Here is a 19,371-nt window from a genome sequence, read left to right as displayed (position 1 = left end):
TTGGAAAAGACTCTGATGCTGGGAGGGATTGGGGGCAAGAGGAGAAGAGGACGACAGAGGATGAGATGGCTGGATGGCATCACTGACTCGATGGACATGAGTCTCAGTGAACTCTGGGAGTTGGTGATGGACAGGGAGGCCTGATGTGCTGCGATTCATGGGGTCACAAAGAGTCGTACATGACTGAGCAACTGATCTGATCCGATCTGATATGATCTGATATTAAAACTAAAAGGGGAGCAGGAAAAATCACATTGTGGTCCACCAGCAGGTCACAAACAGCACTTCAATCATGAGAAATGTCCTAGTCTTATCCCTACCTCAGCTTTACAGATAATCCAGGTGAGACCTACAAGAGTGAAGAGACTTGCCCAGGATCAACCAGAGGTAGCAAGGACAGAAGGAAGTACCAGATCTTTGAACAGTTTTCAGACTTACAGAGGTTTTGCTCATAGCACTCTGCCAGTAAGCCATGTCTGCCCAAGGAATCCGTGCAGCATCTGGGCTTCAGTCATTTGGGACTGAGTTCTGTAGAGGCAAGCACCATGGAAGGTGACTTGACCACTGCTACTAGAAGCTTCCAGTCAGAAGACTAGTATCCATCTGCGTCAAACCCTTGTAAAATAGTCAAGTGCCCCAGGAACTTACTCTTAACAATTACCGCTTCCTTGCTGGCACTGCTCTCTCCCTTCTGTCCTCACGTTTTGGCTACTGTGGCCTCAGCTAACTGAGAAGTTAACACATGCGGATTTGCCTTGTCTTCCTACATTGTTAAATTTTTAAGATAAATAAATCTTTACTATTATACAAGTGAATAATTATGTTTTTATAACATTATATAGAAAAAATAAGAAAACAAACTAAACATAAATAGACATATATAACAGCTCAGAAGATAACAACACAAAAAAAATTCAAGTTGAAGGGAGAATTTAGAGGCATTAGAATTCTACATACCCTATTTTAAAATAGGATTCATAGGGTTGGCCCAAAAAATGATCAAAAGTTCAGAAATAGGCACTCACAAACTCTGTTGATTAAAATGTTAATCAAGGCAAACTTTGGAAGACAATAAAGCAATAGCTACCAATAATTAAAATCCACTTACCCTTTGACTCAGCAGTTTCTTTGCTAGGAATTTACCGAAAGGTATGCCAAGATATATGCACAAGGAAATTCACTGCAGCATTGTTTGTAAAGCAACAATAAAAGAACAAAATATAAACTGCCTCAATATCTATCAATATCACAGTGGTCAAACCATTAATTGTTGTATATTCCTACAATATAATAATAAGTATCCTCTAAAAAGAATGAGTTAGATCAATCTTGCTGACATGGGAAGATTTCCAAGATATACTGTTTAGTCTAAAACGCAAGGTTCAGCATAGTATATTTCCATGTGTTACACACACACATGCACACTGTTTTCCAAAGAGTTGTCATGTTTGAAGAGAGGAATCAGAGCCCAAGAAGAGAGATGAGGAGGAGTTCTGCTTGATTTCATACCTTTTACAAAGTTTAAATTCCAATCATATGCAAAAGTGAAAGTAAGTCACTCATATGCAAGTATACCTTTTTTAAAAATAATGAAGTCTAAAGATGGCATCACCGACTTGATGGACATGAGTTTGGGTGAACTCCGGGAGTTGGTGATGGACAGGGAGGCCTGATGTGCTGCAATTCATGGGGTCGCAAAGAGTTGGACACGACTGAGTGACTGAACTGAACTGAAAGATAGACAATTCATGAAAAGCAATAAATAAATTCTCATCCAGAGAAGGGAAATTATTTTCCTAACTTCAGTCAAATGAGAGCAGGAGTCTGAGAACTAAAATTAAAGGCTCTTGCCTGATGCACTGCTTTTCATAGTTTCCTCTCCCTGTCCCCTGATCTGGAAAATGGGAACATTCCTTCCTCCTCTATTTCCAAAGATGCCACAAAAAGATGCCTGGATCCTGAAAGTTGTGTTGTAGCTGCATGTTCAATAAATGAATGGGAATTAAGTAAGATCATGCAGGGGGAAAATAGAGGATTACAGCTTTGAAAGGGTTAATTAATGCCCTCTCCCCACCTGGGACTTGACTGACTGCCCTCTGAGTCCCCATCTGGGAAGAAAGTGACTGGCCCCGTGACTGCTCTGCCCGGCATGATGGATGAGAGGAACATGCAGGAAGCAGCCACCAAAGGCTTGGCATTGGCTCCTGTTGGCTTTCTGATCACATCGCGGCTGGCTGTCAAGTCCATGGCCCAGCGATTTATGGTGTCCCTGGGCAGGAGCAGCCTGTGCAACGTTGTTGATGCGGCAGCCCAGGGACAGAAGCCAAGCTCTCATTCTCCTTGAAGCTGGAGCCACTCTTCCTGTGGGCCAGGAGCTCCCTACGTCAGATCAGAAAGACTGCACCCTGATGCCTCCCCACAACACCACTCCCCCCCACCTCCACCACCACAATTTCTTACCAGGACTCTACAGCTGCCAGTACAGTGATTCTGTGGACAACCCAGGCTGGTGCAAGGCAGACAGCTTTGCCAGACCCTGCTTCCCAAATCACTGACAGCAATAAAAAGGCATTTACTATCTCTATCTTCACCTCAGACATATGCCTGACTAGTGCCACATCTCAGGAAGAGTTGAGCAGAGAGCTCCCCTATAATTCATTTAACCATCTCTAAGCAGAATGCTGCCGGCAGCAAGGGTGGTCAGGGTGGAATCCTGGCTAAGGGTGTGAGTTCTGGACTCTGAAAGACCTGTGTCTAAACCCTAGCTCTGCTGCTGTCAGCAGTGTGACCTTGGGCATGTTACTTAACCTCTCTGTGCTTCAATATTTTCAGCTGTAAAATGATGACCCTAATAATAATACCCAGCCCACAGGTTTGATATGAACAAAATGATTTATTCATTTGAACGGGACTTTGCCAACTATATTTAGGTAGGCTGTTCAGCAAAGAATGGATCCTGCCTACAGTGAAGGGAGAATTCGCATCCAGTTGGAGGAATCATAAAAGGGTTCCTGAAAGAGGAAGTCATTGGAGGCAGATGACCAGAGACGAAGGAAGGGCATTCCAGATAAAGAAACACTAAAGAGAGATGCACAGGGGAAGGAAAACAGGTAGAATCCTTAGGGAAGATGTGCAGTTCAGGAAGGCTGGAACATAGGAAAGTGTAGGGAAGGTGAAACTGATGGGAGATGAAGCTGAGAAGGGAAGCAGGCTGTGAGCATTCTGAATGTCAGGCTAAGGCAGTCGACAGGGAGCCATGGAATCTGTGTGAGTTGGGGCGAGGTGGGAGCAGAGCTGCCCCTGAAAGGAGGCATTTGGTAACATGTGTATTGGAATAGATAAGAGAAGGTACTCCAGAGGCTTCTATGAAAGCCAAGTTTATTCAGTGGAAGCACTTCTAAGATGTCCTCCTTCATGCACAAGCATGCATACTCAGTCGTGTCCGATTCCTTGCTCCTCTGTCTGTGGGATTTTCCAGGCAAGAATACTGGAGTGGGTTGCCAGTTCCACTCCAAGGGATCATCCCAATCCAGGGATCAAACCCACATCTCTTGCACTGGCAGGCTGATTCTTTACCACTGCTGCTGCTGCTGCTGCTAAGTCACTTCAGTCGTGTCCAACTCTGTACAACCCCATAGACGGCAGCCCACCAGGCTCCCCGTCCCTGGGATTTTCCAGGCAAGAACACTGGAGTGGGGTGCCATTGCCTTCTCCATCTTTACCACTGGAGTCTCCTTAATAATAAATGGGGCACCGTGGGCTAGAACTCTGTCTCTTCTTCCCAAAGTGACATGTATCACAGGAGCACGGTACTAAGGACCCTAGCTGCCAGTTTCAAGGGTCATTCAAGTCTCTTTTCCCTGGGCTCCATTTCCCCATCTAGTGAATAGTGAGTGTGAAATAGACAAAGTTGATTAGCCTTATATGATTTTTTGCTACATCCATGTACCCAGTTTACTACTTAACCTTTTTCTTCAGTGAACCTACTTGTTTTTTGTTTTCTGTTTATGCTAAAATATACTTGAAAAGGACTCTTTCTACTACTGCCATGAAGAGAAAAATGTCTATTTCCTCCTCCAAAGAAAAGGTAACTACCATAAAAGGTAAAGAAAAAAAATGCAAGAAAAACAAAGCATTGTGAAAATCTAGCTAGAGTTTCTTGCTCTCACTCTCTCTCTTTTTTTCTTTTTTTTTCTTTTTTGAAAAGAAACTGGCAATTTTTAATGAGGTGACATAGAGCAGGAGACTGAGACATTATCCCCTGAGCTAATGCAATGATTAAAGGAGGGTCAAAGAGCAAATTTCTTCTTCACAATTAAGTACAAGTTTGGGGATTGATCACAACTGTTAGTCGCTTAGTCGTGTCTGACTCTTTTTTTTTTTTTTTTCTCTAATTTTATTTTATTTTTAAACTTTACATAATTGTGACTATAACCAACTGGGCTCCTCTGTCCATGGGATTCTTCAGGCAAGAACACTGAAATGGGTAGCCATTCCCTTCTCCAGGGAATCTTCCCAACCCAATAATCGAACATGGGTCTCCTGCATCTTCACCATCTGAGCCACGAGGGAAGCCCCTTTTTTACAATGGATAGACTTTATTCAGCAGGATCCCACCTAAAAGCTTTTTTATAAATCAGACTTACACATTCACAATTTGACAAATACTGAACTCAATAATCTCTAAGAATCCTTCCATTTCATTTTTTATTCCTTTCACAAATATGGTTTGAGGATAATCATATATCAGGTGCTTTCCTAAGCTTGAAAGATCAACAAAATGAGTATGAACTGTTTCCTGCTTCTATCAAAGAGTTTACATCTGTGCATCTTCATCCCAGGTCAGCTGGGAACTTGTTTGGCATCACTGGACAGCTTTCTTACCCAGCCACACTCAGACCTCACTTTTTCTCTCTCTGAAACATTGAAGTTGAACCACACGATTGCTGTGGTTCTATATCTATCTGTTTATAACTCAGTAAAGCCAAGGTGGGAGGACTGGAGATTAGGACAGGGGTTAATGTAGAAACTAGGGCAAGGATGAATCTGATAACAACACAGTCAGGTTGATCTGGGTAAAGGCTGAAGGTAGGTACTAAGGTTGGCTGGCTTAAAATCATGAAAGCTGAGTAAACTGCTTTAGAAAACTGTCAGTATTTGCTAAATCCAAACATATGTACATACAATGATCCAACATTTCTGTTCCTTAGTGAAAATAAGTACTTAGGTCCATAAAAAGACATGTATAAGAATACCCATATCAAATTTTTTCATAATTTTTAAAAAGCTGGAGATAATCCAAATGATCTGCAGCAGGAAAGTAGATAAATAAAACATGCTAGATTGACACAATGTAATACTATACAGCAATGAAAAAGAATGGACTGATGACACACTTTACAACATTGATGACTGTCATGGATACTACGTGTAGCAAAAGAGGCTAGATATAAAAGAGTACATGCTATACAATTCTCTTTATGTGTTGCTAAAGAACTGACAAAGACAAATTTATCATAATAAAGTTTATAATAGTGATTGCCTACAGGTGAGAGGTTTCTGTTGATTGGAAAGGGGCATGAAGAAAGCTTCTGGGTTGCTATAAATGTGCTACACCTTGATCTGGATGGTGGTTACCCAGATGTAAACATATGTAAAGATCCATCAGGCTTTACACTTACAATTTATACATTTGAATATGTGCAAGTTGTATCTCAATAAAAATTAAGTAAAAAAATAATCAAGGATACCGAAGATTGATGAAGATGTTAGGCTGACCCAAAGATAGGAGCAAAAGAAAAGATTTCTCCAGAAAAAGTGTTGCTCTGATTTATCCCACTATGGAAAGCCACTTCATGCACTGCCATGGACACACTATCTTTAGGTAAATCAGGTGATATGATGGGGTCTTCACAGATACAAGGTGTTGGAAAGTGAACTAACAGAAATGGGTCCCAGTGGAAAGTAAGACCCTCAAAGCAGTGGGTGGTGGAGAGGAAACACAGTCAGGTCTCACAGATTAATAATAACAAATGGACTGTATTTTTGGGACTAACTATGTCCTCAAACCTCCATCAAACATACCACTCAAGTTCTAAACTTAAGCCTGGGGCAAAGAGGATGTGTGGCAGGTGGGAAATGTATAGGATCAAGTATATGGAGGTATTAGTCCAAATTTGATCCACCAATAATTTACAGTATGACCTTGGATATCTTACAACCTCCTCTTTAGCCTTGGTTTCTTCTCCTGTAAAGAATGGTAAGTAGATTACACTGCTGCACTTTAACTTTGGGGGATCATGAAGCATTTTGAGATTCTAATGAAAACCATGGATCCCCTCCCTAGAAAAATGCCCATACACACCAAGTTTTGCATATGATTTCAAGAGTCTTGTGGAATTCTTGAGGCCCATTTATGGGCTGCAAAATTAAGAGTCCGTAGATTACAGGCCTTTATAAACTCATTCTAAGGATGATCTTTCTATATTTTCTTTTTTACTTTACTGTTCAGACAGTAAAGAATCTGCCTGCGATGCAGCAGACATGGGTTTGATCCCTGGGTCAGGAAGAGCCCCTAGAGAAGGTAACGGCCACCCATTCCAGTATTGTTGCCTGCAGAATTCCATGGACAGAGGAGCCTGGTGGGCTACAGTCCATGCAGTAGCAAAGAGTTGGACATGACTGAGCAACTAACACTTTCACTTTCACTACCGACTCTCTTTATTCTCTCTTCACTTGCAACTTCGTGAGCTGCCAAGACTACTAGCTTCAGGCTGCCACTTCCAGATTAGGTTGGGGACCAGAGGGTATTGTGATGGACATACACAGGTGGTCCCAGCCAAGGACCCCCCCTGCCCATCAGTCTCATCCAAGTCTTAGGGGATGTGTGCTTGCTGGAAGCACAGAAAATCAATTAATAGCAAGGTAGCTGGAAACCACTTCTTCCAGTTGTAACTTTTCAGTAGTAATTAAAACAATCAGGACGGAAGGAAGAAACAGTTTTTGTTTTGTTTTGTTTTGTTTCCCTTTCCATCAGCCTATCCGTTTCCCACCATGTGGCTGGGAGAAGGGCCCAGAAGCTTGGGAGTCAGGACTTTTCTTATTGAATCTCATCACTTTGGGCCTGCATTTTGTCAAAAAACAAAAACAAAAACAAAAAAAAAAAAACACAGACAACAGATCTGAACTCTAAGCAATATCCAACATCATAAGAGTTAGATTTTTCTTGTCAGATTAGGCTACTAGATATCCACTAAGGAAATTTGGGGGTGGGTGGAAAGGAAAAATTACAGAGCAGGGATGGAAGAGGGGAAAAGCTGAGAGAGAGGAGGGGGCGTGATTTCCCTCCTCAGAGAATTAGCCAAACCAGTGTAACAGGCTTGGGAGACAGTTGAATGCCTATCCTCATTTGTGCAAGGGTTTCCCTAAAGACCCAAACAGGTCTTTCTCACATCTACACATCTGCTCCAAGTCATTTCCCATTATAATCCAATTCTGCTGACAAATTGCTGGATTTTTGGTTTCATATCCAAGAAATAGTAACTTTAAGAGAGAGAGAAAAAAAAAAGGCATCCCAAAATCCAAATCAGTAATTAATGGTGAGAAATGCAGGTAATCTGGATGCCAAGAGTCGGGGTGGAAAGGAGAATTATGTTATAGTAGGCTTATCTTGCCATTACACTGATACTCACCCATCCTCCTTGTCCATAGAAATCTACTTCGTAATTAGAGGATCATATATGTGAGGTTAGAACCTGCCTTCACTAGCTGTGCAATCTCAGTCATGTTAGTTTTATTTTATAAGCTTCAAGTTCCCTGTCTCTAAAATCAACAAAATACCAACTGCTCCTAAGGGCCATTGGAAAGAGTAAAGGTGAGTAGAGACTGGCCCAGTAGATGCCCAGGACGTGCGAGTTCCTCCTCTGCCCTCCCCTGTTTCCTGATGCGCTGGGCTCAGACAGCCCACTCTCCTGAGCACACAAGGAAGCTCAGAACACAGTCATGGAAAACACAGTTTGGGCTGTAATGGGAGGAGGGGATCACTCCGGACAAGACACTCTCAGAACAGGAGATGCTAGGCTGTGTTGCGAGCTCTCAGGATAGGCAGAACCTTTCATGACACTTAGATTATGTGTGTTCATGTCTCACATTCCAATTAAATCATAGGCTTTTGGCACAGAATTCATTGTTCTTTCATCCCCGAGGCTGACTGAACCATTCATTCATTCAGCATCTCACCATATTATATCTAAGCTGTATTGCAGAGACTCTGGTGCCAGACTACTGGGTGTGAATTCCCAGTCCACCTCTTTCTAGCTGAGTGACCTACAACAAATAATCTAATTTCACTGAGCCTCAGTCTTTGACCTATAAAATGAAGTCAAAATAGATCCTGTTTCAAAGAGTTGAGTTCTAGTTGAGGTCACAGATATGAAATGCTTAACCAAATAACACAGAACAAGCAATCTTTAATATAAGGTACAATCACTACATTGTTAGAACTGAGAACATAAAAGGAATAAGACTTGATCTCCGCTCCAAGGAAATAAGGGAGACAGAAAAGGAAAAAAAAAATTTTACCTGACACAAAGTAAATACCCAAATATAGGGTACAATGGGGTTCCCATAGAAGGGACCCTTAATCCAGACCTAGGAATAAAGAAAGGCTTTCAAAACCAAATGATATCTGAGGTTAAAAAACCTGAAGGATTAGTAAGAAGTACAGGGCCTAGAGACAGGAAGAAGGACATGGACACCTTGAGGAACTGACCTTCCGAGTGGAACAGAGAGTACGAGCAGAGACGTCAAGGAGCAAGAGAATAGGGAGGACACCAGGGACCAGATGTCAGCTCCGAACACCATGCCTTGATTTGTCCACACTGCAAACGGATCTGCCCATTTTATGAATGAGACAAATTAGAGAAGCTCGCAGCTTGCTGAACTAGAACAGAGCTGTGAATTCTCAATAGAGTTCCCATCCTATTACACCACCGACTTTTTGAAAGTGAACCTTTTAGAAGGAAAGCTATGGCAAACCAGGACAGTGTATTAAAAAGCGGAGGCATCACTTTGCTGATAAAGATATGTATTATCAAAGCTGTGTTTTTTCCCAGTAGTCATGTACAGATGTGAGGGCTGGACTATAAAGAAGGCCAAGTGCCAAAGAATTGATGCTTTCAAATTGTGGTGCTGGAGAAGACTCATGAGAGTCTTGCTATAGTTTTAAAGACTATCCTTGGAGATCCTAAAGGAAATCAACCCTGAATATTTACTGGAAGGATTCATGCTGAAGCTGAAGCTCCAATACTTTGGCTACCTGATGTGAAGAGCCGACTCATTGGAAAAACCCCTGATGTTAGGGAAGACCAAAGGTAAAAGGAGAAGGGGGTAGCAGAGGATCAGATGGTTAGATAGCATCACTGACTCAGTGAACATGAATTTCTGTAGCTAGTGGAGGACATGAGCTTTTGTTGATAGTGGAGGACAGAGGAGCTTGGCATGCTGCAGCCCGTGGGGTCACAAAGGGTCGGGACACAACAGTGACTAAACAACAACAAGAAATTTTAGAAAGCCTAAGATCTAGGTCCCTTGAGTTGTGTTAATAATCTCACCCTCACCAGGCTGAGCAACAAAGAACTGTGGGATGCAGGCACCTTTTCCCCTACCTCTGATGCATCACATTCTCCAAACTTAGACAGTGGGACTGAAACATTCGAGGAAATCATTCTTCCACTTGAAATGCCAGGACCAGACATTAAGACTGGACAGATGAGGGAAAAGAGAAAGGAACATCAAAGAGAAAACATCAAGAAACTATCACTGGAGTCCTTGTTCATTTTGTCTTGCAGGAGTCTCTGCCTCCTGAGGGAAAACAACAAATATAAACAAAACAAAAAAAACCACCTTTGGGGGGTGATCTGATAGCGCGAAAGCATTAGAGAGGGAGAAAAGAACATGAAAGGGGCCTTTGAAATGGTGCAATTTTGCTGAGCTAAGGGACAGGAAAAGACTGGAAAGAAAATAAATTAAGACTTGTGTTGGTTTCTAAGAATTTTAGCAATGGCCAGACGTTAGAACATTATGCTGAAGCAAAGGCAAATCTGAGAAGGAAGACTGAGGGTGATTTGACTTTGAAATGAGGGAGAAAGAAGAAGGATAGTCTTTAAATCTGTGGTGAAATGCGCAAATAGAATCAACAGCCTTTGTTCCCTGATGTGGACACCCATGTACCTCAAGGGAAGGCAATAGAATAAAGGCTCTTCAATGACATTTCAGATTTCAAAACTAGAAGGTTCTTCTTTGGAAAACTATAGCAAGACCCCTTTCAAAGACCTTTATGTGGGTGGAACAGACACTCCAGAGTACCCAGGCTATTGTGGGAATGAGAAGTATTGGTAGGTCAGGGACTGAGATTTTTTCAGAGAAGAGCATGTTATGTTGTAGATAAAAGAAGGGCATACTTCAGAGACAGCTCAGAGGTAGGACATCAAATAAAGGAGTGTATTTCAAGAAGAAAACCCAAACTCTCCTTTTTTTGACATGAAAGGGCAATCCTTGTCTCGGCTCTGTGCCTTGCCATTTCATCACACACTACCTAGGGTTCTCCAATAACCTTACATAATCTTCACTAGTAAACACTGGTTGAGGATTTCCATTATGTGAAAATTAACTCTACCTGACACTAGGTGGGATCCAGTGAAGCAGAGAGCAGAGTTCAACCCAAGAGAAGTTTCCATCTCATTTAAAGGCAAAAACACAGGTGGGAAAAGTAAATGACAAGACAGGAATATATATGAAGTCTCAATAACAGTAATAATCATAAAGGCAACTAGTTCTTTAGCAGTTCAGAGGGCAAACATTCCTGCTGGTATTATTGCCCCAGCAAGCCTGTATGCTCCACACAGAGAAGAGTCCTATTCCCTGCTTCTCTGTATACTGTGCATACACAGACCACCAGGCTGGGGGAAGAAAGAAGCTCACTACAGAGCTCTCGTCTTTAAACAGGAGTAATGTCAAGTGCAGTCCAAGCCTAGAGTGAGTCATGGATTTGCAGACTGGTTGTTGGAAGTGAGACAGCAAGCGTGGCTCATGGTGATAGGCCACTTACCCTGCAGATAGAATAGTGCTGTGGTTGAAATGTGGGAGCTGCCACTGAACAGCCTAAATTTGAAACTTGGTTGGTTGGTTGGTTTGTTAATGTATTAATATGCACCCTTGGATTACCTGCATAAGCTCTCTGCCTCACTTTCCAAAGTTTTCTCACTTTCAAAGAGGGGTAATAATGTGATCCACCAAAGTGGCTCCCTAATAGCTGTGCTATGGCCTGAATTTCTGTCTCCCTAAAATTTGTTTGTTGAGGCTTAATCCCCAATGTGACAGTATTAAGAGACAGGCCTTTGAGAGGCGATGAGGTCATGAGGCTGGAGCCCTCATGAACAGGACTGATGCCCTTACGGCAGAGGCCCTGGAGAGCTCCCTTGCCGTTCTGCCATGTGAGGACACAGCGAGAAGACAGCCATCTTTGAACCAGGAAGTGGGGCCTTACCATATCTGCTGGTACTTCCAAAACTAAGAAATAAATGTCTGTTGTTTTAAGCACTTAGCTTACAGTGCTTTTAATTATAGTAGCCCAAACAGACTGACAGCCTGCCTCCTAGAGTTCAAACCCTTGGAGCGTCTCCTGACGTGTTGGTCTGTGTGACCACAACACGGCAGATGTGATGGGATTCACTTCAGAGACTGGGGTGTGAGAGAACATGGCCTCCACCTTGGACGCTCTCTCATGTCCTCTCTCTCAGATCTTTGGATCTGGAAGAAGTCAACTGCCATTTTATGAGCCAATTAAGTGAGAAACTGCAGCCTCCTGTCCACAGTCAGTGAAGACTAAGACCACATGGGCATCTCAGAAGTAGATTCTCCAGCCCCAGCTGAGCCTCAAGATGACAACAGCCCCAAGCAACAGCCAAGCCCACAACCCTTTGAAAGACCCTCAGCCAGGACCACCCAGCTAAGCCCTCCTGATTTCCCAAACTTCAGAAACCGTGAGAGACTACAAAATCTAAGTTTGGGGATAGTTTATTACATAGTAGTATGTAACTAATATACCTATCTCATTAGGAAGTTGAGAAAAGTAGAGGAGATGATAGATGTGAAGCATTTAGTGCCTGGCACTTGTCAGTAAGTAGTTGCTAAGATTATGGGCAAGACACAATGGAAAGTATTTCATTTGCACAATGTCACTTACTTCTTACAATCCTACCAATTTTAGACAAATTCAAAATACTGTGATAAAAAGGTAAAAGCTCACTTTTTGCACAGAACTTAATGTCAGCCCTCACTCCTTCCATGTTGGCCAAATATTACACAGTTTTAAAGATTATGAATTGAAAGATTTATAGATGATGTTTATAGTATTTCTTAAAGCTTCAGCATGCCATTCTCCCAAAACTTCATGGGTTCAGCAGGCCCAAAGCTCTCTGAACCCTCTCATTGGGGTTTTTATGGAGGCTTCATTACAAGAGTACTCCAGTACTCTTGCCTGCAAAATCCCATGGATGGAGGAGCCTGGTAGGCTGCAGTCCATGGGGTTGCTAAGAGTCGGACACGACTGAGCAACTTCACTTTCACTTTTCACTTTCATGCATTGGAGAAGGAAATGGCAACCCACTCCAGTGTTCTTGCCTGGAGAATCCCAGGGATGGTGGAACCTGGTGGGCTGCCGTCTATGGGGTCGCACAGAGTTGGACATGACTGAAGCAACTTAGCAGCAGCAGCAGCAGCATTACATAGGTACAGCTGACTAAATCATTGCCTGCTGGTCATCGGTTCAATCTCCAGACCCTCTTCCCTCCCCAGAAATTGGGCAGCTGGAACTGAAATCTCCAACTCTCTAATCACATGGTTCACTCCAATCCTTAGATGGTGTCCTAAAGTCCATCCATTCACTTAACAAAAGATACCTATGTCTGCTCTCCTCCAAATTCCAAGAGTTTTAGGAACCCTGAGACAGAAATGGGATGAAGACCACATGTGTATTTCTTATTATAAATCACAGTATCACAGTCAGAAATCCTCCTCCTCTCTTCTGTCAGTTTTATGAGAAAATTGATTTTGAAATATGTGAGTTTTGAAGCATACGTGGCCCTCTGGAACGCAGCCCTCTAATATCATTATCTTCCACATTTTACCATTGAGGAGATCGAGGCCTGTACGAAACGTGGGGTAACTTGCTCAGTCACAGCGCTAAGTGGCAGCAGGTGGCATTTGACCCCAGGCACCTTGACTACAGTCAGGCTCTGAACCACTACACTACAGAGGAAAAAAAAGGGCTAGTTTTACAGCGTCCCCTGAGCTGCCTTGGGGTGAGTCCAAGATTAACATTTTTTAGCTATTGATCACAAAAAGTCATCACTTCCTCTCTTATTGGTGCATTTTAATTAGTATCAAAATTAATCAGCAACCTCAACATTGTCCTCTTCTGAACTTCAACCACAATACAAACTCTTGTACATATATAATGCACACCAGTGGTATTTAATTCGAATTTATATACCAGTACCCTTTCTTTATTTCTTAATTACACTATGCTTCCATTTACAGTTTTCTAGTCAAATACAATTTATATTCACAAACACACAGCCAGAGAAATAAGCAGTGGCACTTACGCCACTGTGAGGCATTTGCTGTAGCTTTCAAACGAACTGCAACTTCCCAAGCTGTTTGAAGCAAATTTTCCCGTTAGGTCAAAGACTTCTTCCTTCAAGGAATGGCTTACCCTTTGCATGTGAATCATGTGACTGGTGGAAAGAAGAGAGCAAGCCAGTATTTTATGTGTCAGACTATGTACCAAATGCGTCACAGGGTCACCTCACTGCATCTGCACAGCAAACCTTCAAGGTAAGCAGTTTGTCACACACACACACAAAGTGATAGAGTAAAATCCAAACCTGTTCAAGCTGACTTCAAATTCTAGCAGTAAAAACTCACCTCTGAATCTCCTCCCAGTCCAGTTGGCTCCTGGAAGCATTGCCTGTTTTTTTTGGGCTACAGCGCCAGCTTATATGTTAATGTTAAGAGTGCAAAATGGAGTATCTTCCCCATAAGAGCTGGGAGGCATGCTTCATCCCAGCTGAAACCAATGATCCAGAATCAACAGATGGGCCAGAATAGAGCTTCTCAAATTTAATGGACACAAAAATCACCTGTGACCTTGCTAACAAGCAGATTCTGATTCAGTAGGTCTAGAGTGGGGAGAAGGCAATGACCCACTCCAGTACTCTTGCCTGGAAAATCCCATGGATGGAGGAGCCTGGTGGGCTGCAGTCCAGGGGGTCAGGAAGAGCTGGACACAACTGAGCAACTTCACTTTCACTTTTCACTTTCATGAGTTGGAGAAGGAAATGGCAACCCACTCCAGTGTTCTTGCCTGGAGAATCCCAGGGACGGGGGAGCCTGGTGGGCTGCCGTCTATGGGGTCGCACAGAGTCGGACACGACTGAAGCAACTTAGCAGCAGCAGCAGCAGCAGAGTGGGGTCTGAGATTCCTAACCACCTATCAAGTGATGTTTATGCTACTGGTCTCTAGCCCACACTTTGAGTAAAAAAGCTTTAGGGAGCAGTATTAAGAACATAGTACCAATGGCATTCAGAATTAGTGAAGGAAGGTACTAGTGAAGGAAGGTTTTTTTAAAAAGTGCTCAATTGTATATGTAAAAAATATTGATCTTGATGATGAAAGTAACATTTATTCAAAGCTTATCATGCATCAGGCACTGTTCTAAGTGCTTAATATGTATCAAATCACTTAATTCTCTCAGCAATTCTTTTGAGATGACCACAACTATCATCCCAATTGACAGAAGAAAAAAACTGAGGAATAAAAAGGAAGGTACACATTATTTGAGTCTGAAAAAAAATATATATATATATAAAGAATATATATGTGTGTAATTGAATCACACTGCTGTATACCAGAAGTTAATACAACATTGTAAATCAACTATTAAAAAAAATTAAAAAACAATATCTAGATATGAACCCAGATAACCTATATCCAAAGATGGGCTTGACACCTGATCCCACAAAAAAAAAAAAAAAAAGAGACCTAACAATTTTAATGAACCACAAACTCAGGATGGGCTACCAGTGTGTGCCAGTGGCTAACAACACATACAACTTTGGCAACTGTGCTGGGCCTGATAATTTGAGAAAACAACAGCAGCAGAAACATATAGTGCACTCCTTACTATACCATATGAATTTATAGTAATTTAGTTAACTTGTTCCTTCTTTTGAAGCTGAATGTTTACAGAAAAGATACCAGCAGAAAAAATGGGTCCTGGTGACCTCTATTGTGTCTTCCAACCTAATATCCTATAAATGTGTGATGTCAAGACAAACGAGGCCAGAGGATCTCACGGGAGACCGCTGAGTCAAACTGCGCCAGGAGCACGCCTCAGGAAGCACGCCTTCCTTCCGGGAAGGGAGCTCAGCCAGGCTGTGCCTTCACCTCTGCCTGACACTGAGAGTCATGTCACTACGCTGCCATATCCAGCCTGACAGCCACAGCCTCCTTCCTCATAACGACGATACCCCCTGACCTCTCTGGAGGCTTCTCACTCCTCTTTGGCGAGTGTATTGCTAAGAACTTCACATTTCATGATTTGTGTATTCAGAGCATCTCACACTAAAAGCATGGGAAATGAGCATCTATTGCAGGTGAAAAATTAATCCCCCTAAACTTCACATATCACTGTTATTTAATGGAACAAATGGTTGGCCCTGGCTTTGCAACTGTGTGTGTGTGTGTGTGACTCATGTGGTTCAAAACAGGGGATTTAGTGTCAGATAGACCTGAGTTCGAATGTTGGCTTCTCTGCTTCATAAGTATGTAGCCACAAACAGATTACTGGCTTCTATGAACCTCTGTCAGAGAAGGCAATGGCACCCCACTCCAGTTCTCTTGCCTGGAAAATCCATGGGCAGAGGAGCCTGGTAGGCTGCAGTCCATGGGGTCGCGAAGAGTTGGACACAACTGAACAACTTCACTTTCACTTTTCACTTTCATGCATTGGAGAAGGAAATGGCAACCCACTCCAGTGTTCTCACCTGGAGAATTCCAGGGATGGGGGAGCCTGGTGAGCTGCCGTCTATGGGGTCGCACAGAGTCGGACACAACTGAAGCGACTTAGCAGCAGCAGCAGCAGCATGAACTTCTATCTACTCTTCTACAAAATGAGGCTATTGACACCAACAGCTCAAAATAATTAGGTGACAGAAGGTAATGAAGACACACTACATTCTGAACAATATTATTATTATTAATAACATCATCATCGTCAGAAGTGTGAATAGAATGTCATGTGTTCAAGAGAAAGGATCAAACAGCTGAGAGGAAACTAATAAATGAGGAGGTGAGGTCTATTTTCAAGCCCTACCAATGCCCTTCATCTTGTATTCAAACAGCAATCTCTCTGACACTCACTATTTCCTCTCCAGGTAAAAGGATATAGTAATTTTTGCCCTACTTAGTACTCTCATGAGAAAATAAAAAGATACTGAGGAGATCACCTGTTCAACATGTCACAGACTCTCAAGATCCAGGCAGCAAACCTTAGTGAAACAAGTGGGTGAGCAAATAGAAAATAGTCTATTGGGAGTGAAGGGCCAGGAAAACATTCATCACCTAAAGGTGGAAGGTTGCTACTCAACTCCATCTACTTAGTGCCAGCAGCTCTGATACCTAGTTTCTTAGGAAATCGCTGAAGTTTTAAGTGTTGACAACTAAGTCAAAATTTTATCAGCCAAACAAAGCCCATCTGTGGGCACCAATTTGGGATCTCTAATAAAATATGATTCGTTCTTTCCCTCTCTCTCAACACCTGAGAAAGCAGGAGCACAGAAAGGTCTAGCAATTTACCCAAACTCAACCTTAGCAGTGGTAACTGTTGGAATGAGTTTATGACATCATACATTTCTTTCCAATCTCAGCATCCTTTGTTACCCTCCACTGGACCACTCCAAGGTGTCTTATTGTTATTTTTAGTCATACATGCATGTGTTTTCTCCAAGCAAGCTGTGGGAAAGCCTTTCCCACATCTTGTTCTGCCTAACATCAGTCGCGTGTCTCTGCCTGCACAGATCGCACTTAACATGGGAACTGAAGGCTCAATTGTAACAGGCCCAGTGATTGATGAACCCAGAGTGACAGCAGATCTGTGTCCTGAAGGCAGGGCTGAAAAAGACCTAGCTATGAGTGAGGACCTTCTACTGATGCTCCTTTTCCAAAAAGCAAAATAAACAAATACCATTAGAATGTCTTACAAGTTACACAATAGTATTATTGGGTGAAAAACACTTTTAGGTAGGTATAACGAATTTTGTTGAGCACTGCTAGAGGCTGGGTGTGGGCCAATGATTGTACCTGATTCACTTAATCTCTGCAACAATCCTATCAGGTAAAAATGATTCCTAGTCCCATTTTTCAGATCAGGAAACTGAGACACAGGGGAGGTAAACCAGATTGCTCAGGATCACACTGTGAGAGCCACAGCCAGGACGCGAATGAGCCAGCCTGAGCCTGTGCCTATGCGATGCATAGCCTTCCTTGGATGACCTAATTTAATCTTCCCAGTGACCTTATGAGAAAGCTCTGTGGTCTCTATTTTGCAAGTGGGTAAACTAAGTCTAAGGGAGGGGAACGGTTTTACTCATGGTAATGCAGCCAGCAGGTGGTAGAATTAGGATGGCTGCCATTCTACTTGAAACCTTTGTAGGGAAGAAACATTGAGACCACGTTTCTTTCTTAGAAAGAAGTTGCTTTCTTAGTCATAAATCTTTTCTCATTGGACAGACTCATGCTGAAGCTGAAGCTCCAATACACTCCAAGAGCCACCTATTGCGAAGAGCTGACTCATTGGAAAAGATCCTGATGCTGGAAAAGATTGAGGGCCAAAGGAGAAGAGGGTGCCATAGGATGAAGTTGGATAGCATCACTGACTCATTGGACATGAATTTGAGTAAACTCAGGGAGATAGTGAAGGACAGAGAAGCCTGATGTACTGCAGTTCATAGGGTCACAAAGAGTCAGACATGACTTGATGAGTGAACAACACAGTATTTTCTCACCTGCCCTTTCTTGGACGCTGGCTCCAAAAGGCTTGCCCACGTCTCCAGGTAAGGCAATGAGTGCCTTGTCAGGGAGAAGAGGAGTCACAGTGGCCTACTGCTCACTATATCACTAGAACATAAGCTCCACATGGTAGGAACCATGTCTGTTTTCTCCTTCTTCTATGTCTAAAACCTGGCACAGATCATCATTAATATTTGCTGAATAAATGAATGGGATGAAGGCATGAATGAAGTGAATGTACAGTAGAACTGTTTGAATTCTGCAGTTATGTCTCAAATACATTCTAAAGATGCAAAAGAGAAGGAACCTTTGAAGCTTAAAATAAAACTTATTAGCAGAAAGCCAAAAGGTCAAAAGCAAAGTTTGGTTGAATAAATCTTTTCAATTCTAACAAAGCAATCATTAAAAAGAAAGGACAAGGGAGCAATCTGTTGGCAACTGGCACTCTACTCACTCAGGAACCCAAATAAAAAGATGTCAGAAGGAGACAAAAACAAAGAAACAAGGCAGGAGCGGCTCTGCAGGGTCTCTGGAGAGGTGAGCAGGGTCAACCGAGACTGAGGGAAGCCTCGCTCTGCAGCTCCATCTCTGCCTCAGCGCCTCCGCCATCCCTCTTCCCCTCCAAGTCTACCCCTTCCCCACAACAGTGGTTTATGAGTTCACTGAGCCACGAGAGAAAGAGCCCCTCTCCTTGTTACCCAGAGACATCCCGGGGCCAGCCAGGATCCCTCACTTAAGTTATAGCATCTGAAGGCTCACCTGCTTTCTTTTCACCATATTCTCATTTACCCTTGCAAGGCACCTGTGAACAGCCTGCCTAGGCACAATGACCCCCACACTGGACAGACTCAGGTACAGACACAGCAAATCGAGTGCAGTGGACCACACAGCCCCAGTGTTCAGCCAAGAAGCCTGACTCAAGTTCAGTGCTCCTCCTCTCCTTAGGCTGCCTCCTAAGACCTGGGACCTCCTGAAAGATGTGGTAGACTCACCAGGGTGCCCTTATTAGAAGGAAGCACATTCTCCTTATCTTCTGCCCCTTCTCAAAATGGGCACCATTCTTATACTGGAGCAAATCAGTCAAGGAGTAGCTAACTCATCCAAGCTTGGCAACTCTAATGTCCCATCTTATTGACCACAGGGATTGAATCATGAGATAGACATATGACCCAAGACAAGCCAATCCAAATCCTTCTCTGTAATTTTCTAGACCTAATTTGAAAGAAAATTTCTTTATAATA

General features: G+C 42.7%; 1 long non-coding RNA gene across 3 annotated transcripts in view; it reads right to left on the bottom strand.

Annotated features, from left to right (window-relative positions):
• The window catches only part of LOC147369714 (uncharacterized), a 694,358-nt gene that overhangs the window by 594,009 nt on the left and 80,978 nt on the right, over nt 1–19,371 (bottom strand). The window contains exons 1-2 of one of the 3 annotated variants that reach the window (XR_015167799.1): nt 13,987–14,116; nt 13,665–13,796 (exon numbers count right to left, since the gene is read on the bottom strand). The exons of 1 other annotated variant lie outside the window; for it this stretch is intronic. This is a non-coding gene — a long non-coding RNA (uncharacterized LOC147369714). Of the gene's footprint in view, nt 1–13,664; nt 13,797–13,986; nt 14,117–19,371 lie in introns of those variants that run through there. One more of the 3 variants, XR_015167801.1, reaches the window with a different exon arrangement.

This window comes from Bos grunniens, chromosome 7 (assembly GCF_055505025.1).
Source record: "Bos grunniens cultivar Pamir isolate PY7600 chromosome 7, Bosgru_T2T1.0, whole genome shotgun sequence".
Lineage (NCBI taxonomy): Eukaryota > Metazoa > Chordata > Mammalia > Artiodactyla > Bovidae > Bos > Bos grunniens.
Note: the sequence above shows the minus strand (reverse complement) of the source record. Positions and strands in the feature narration are given on the sequence as shown.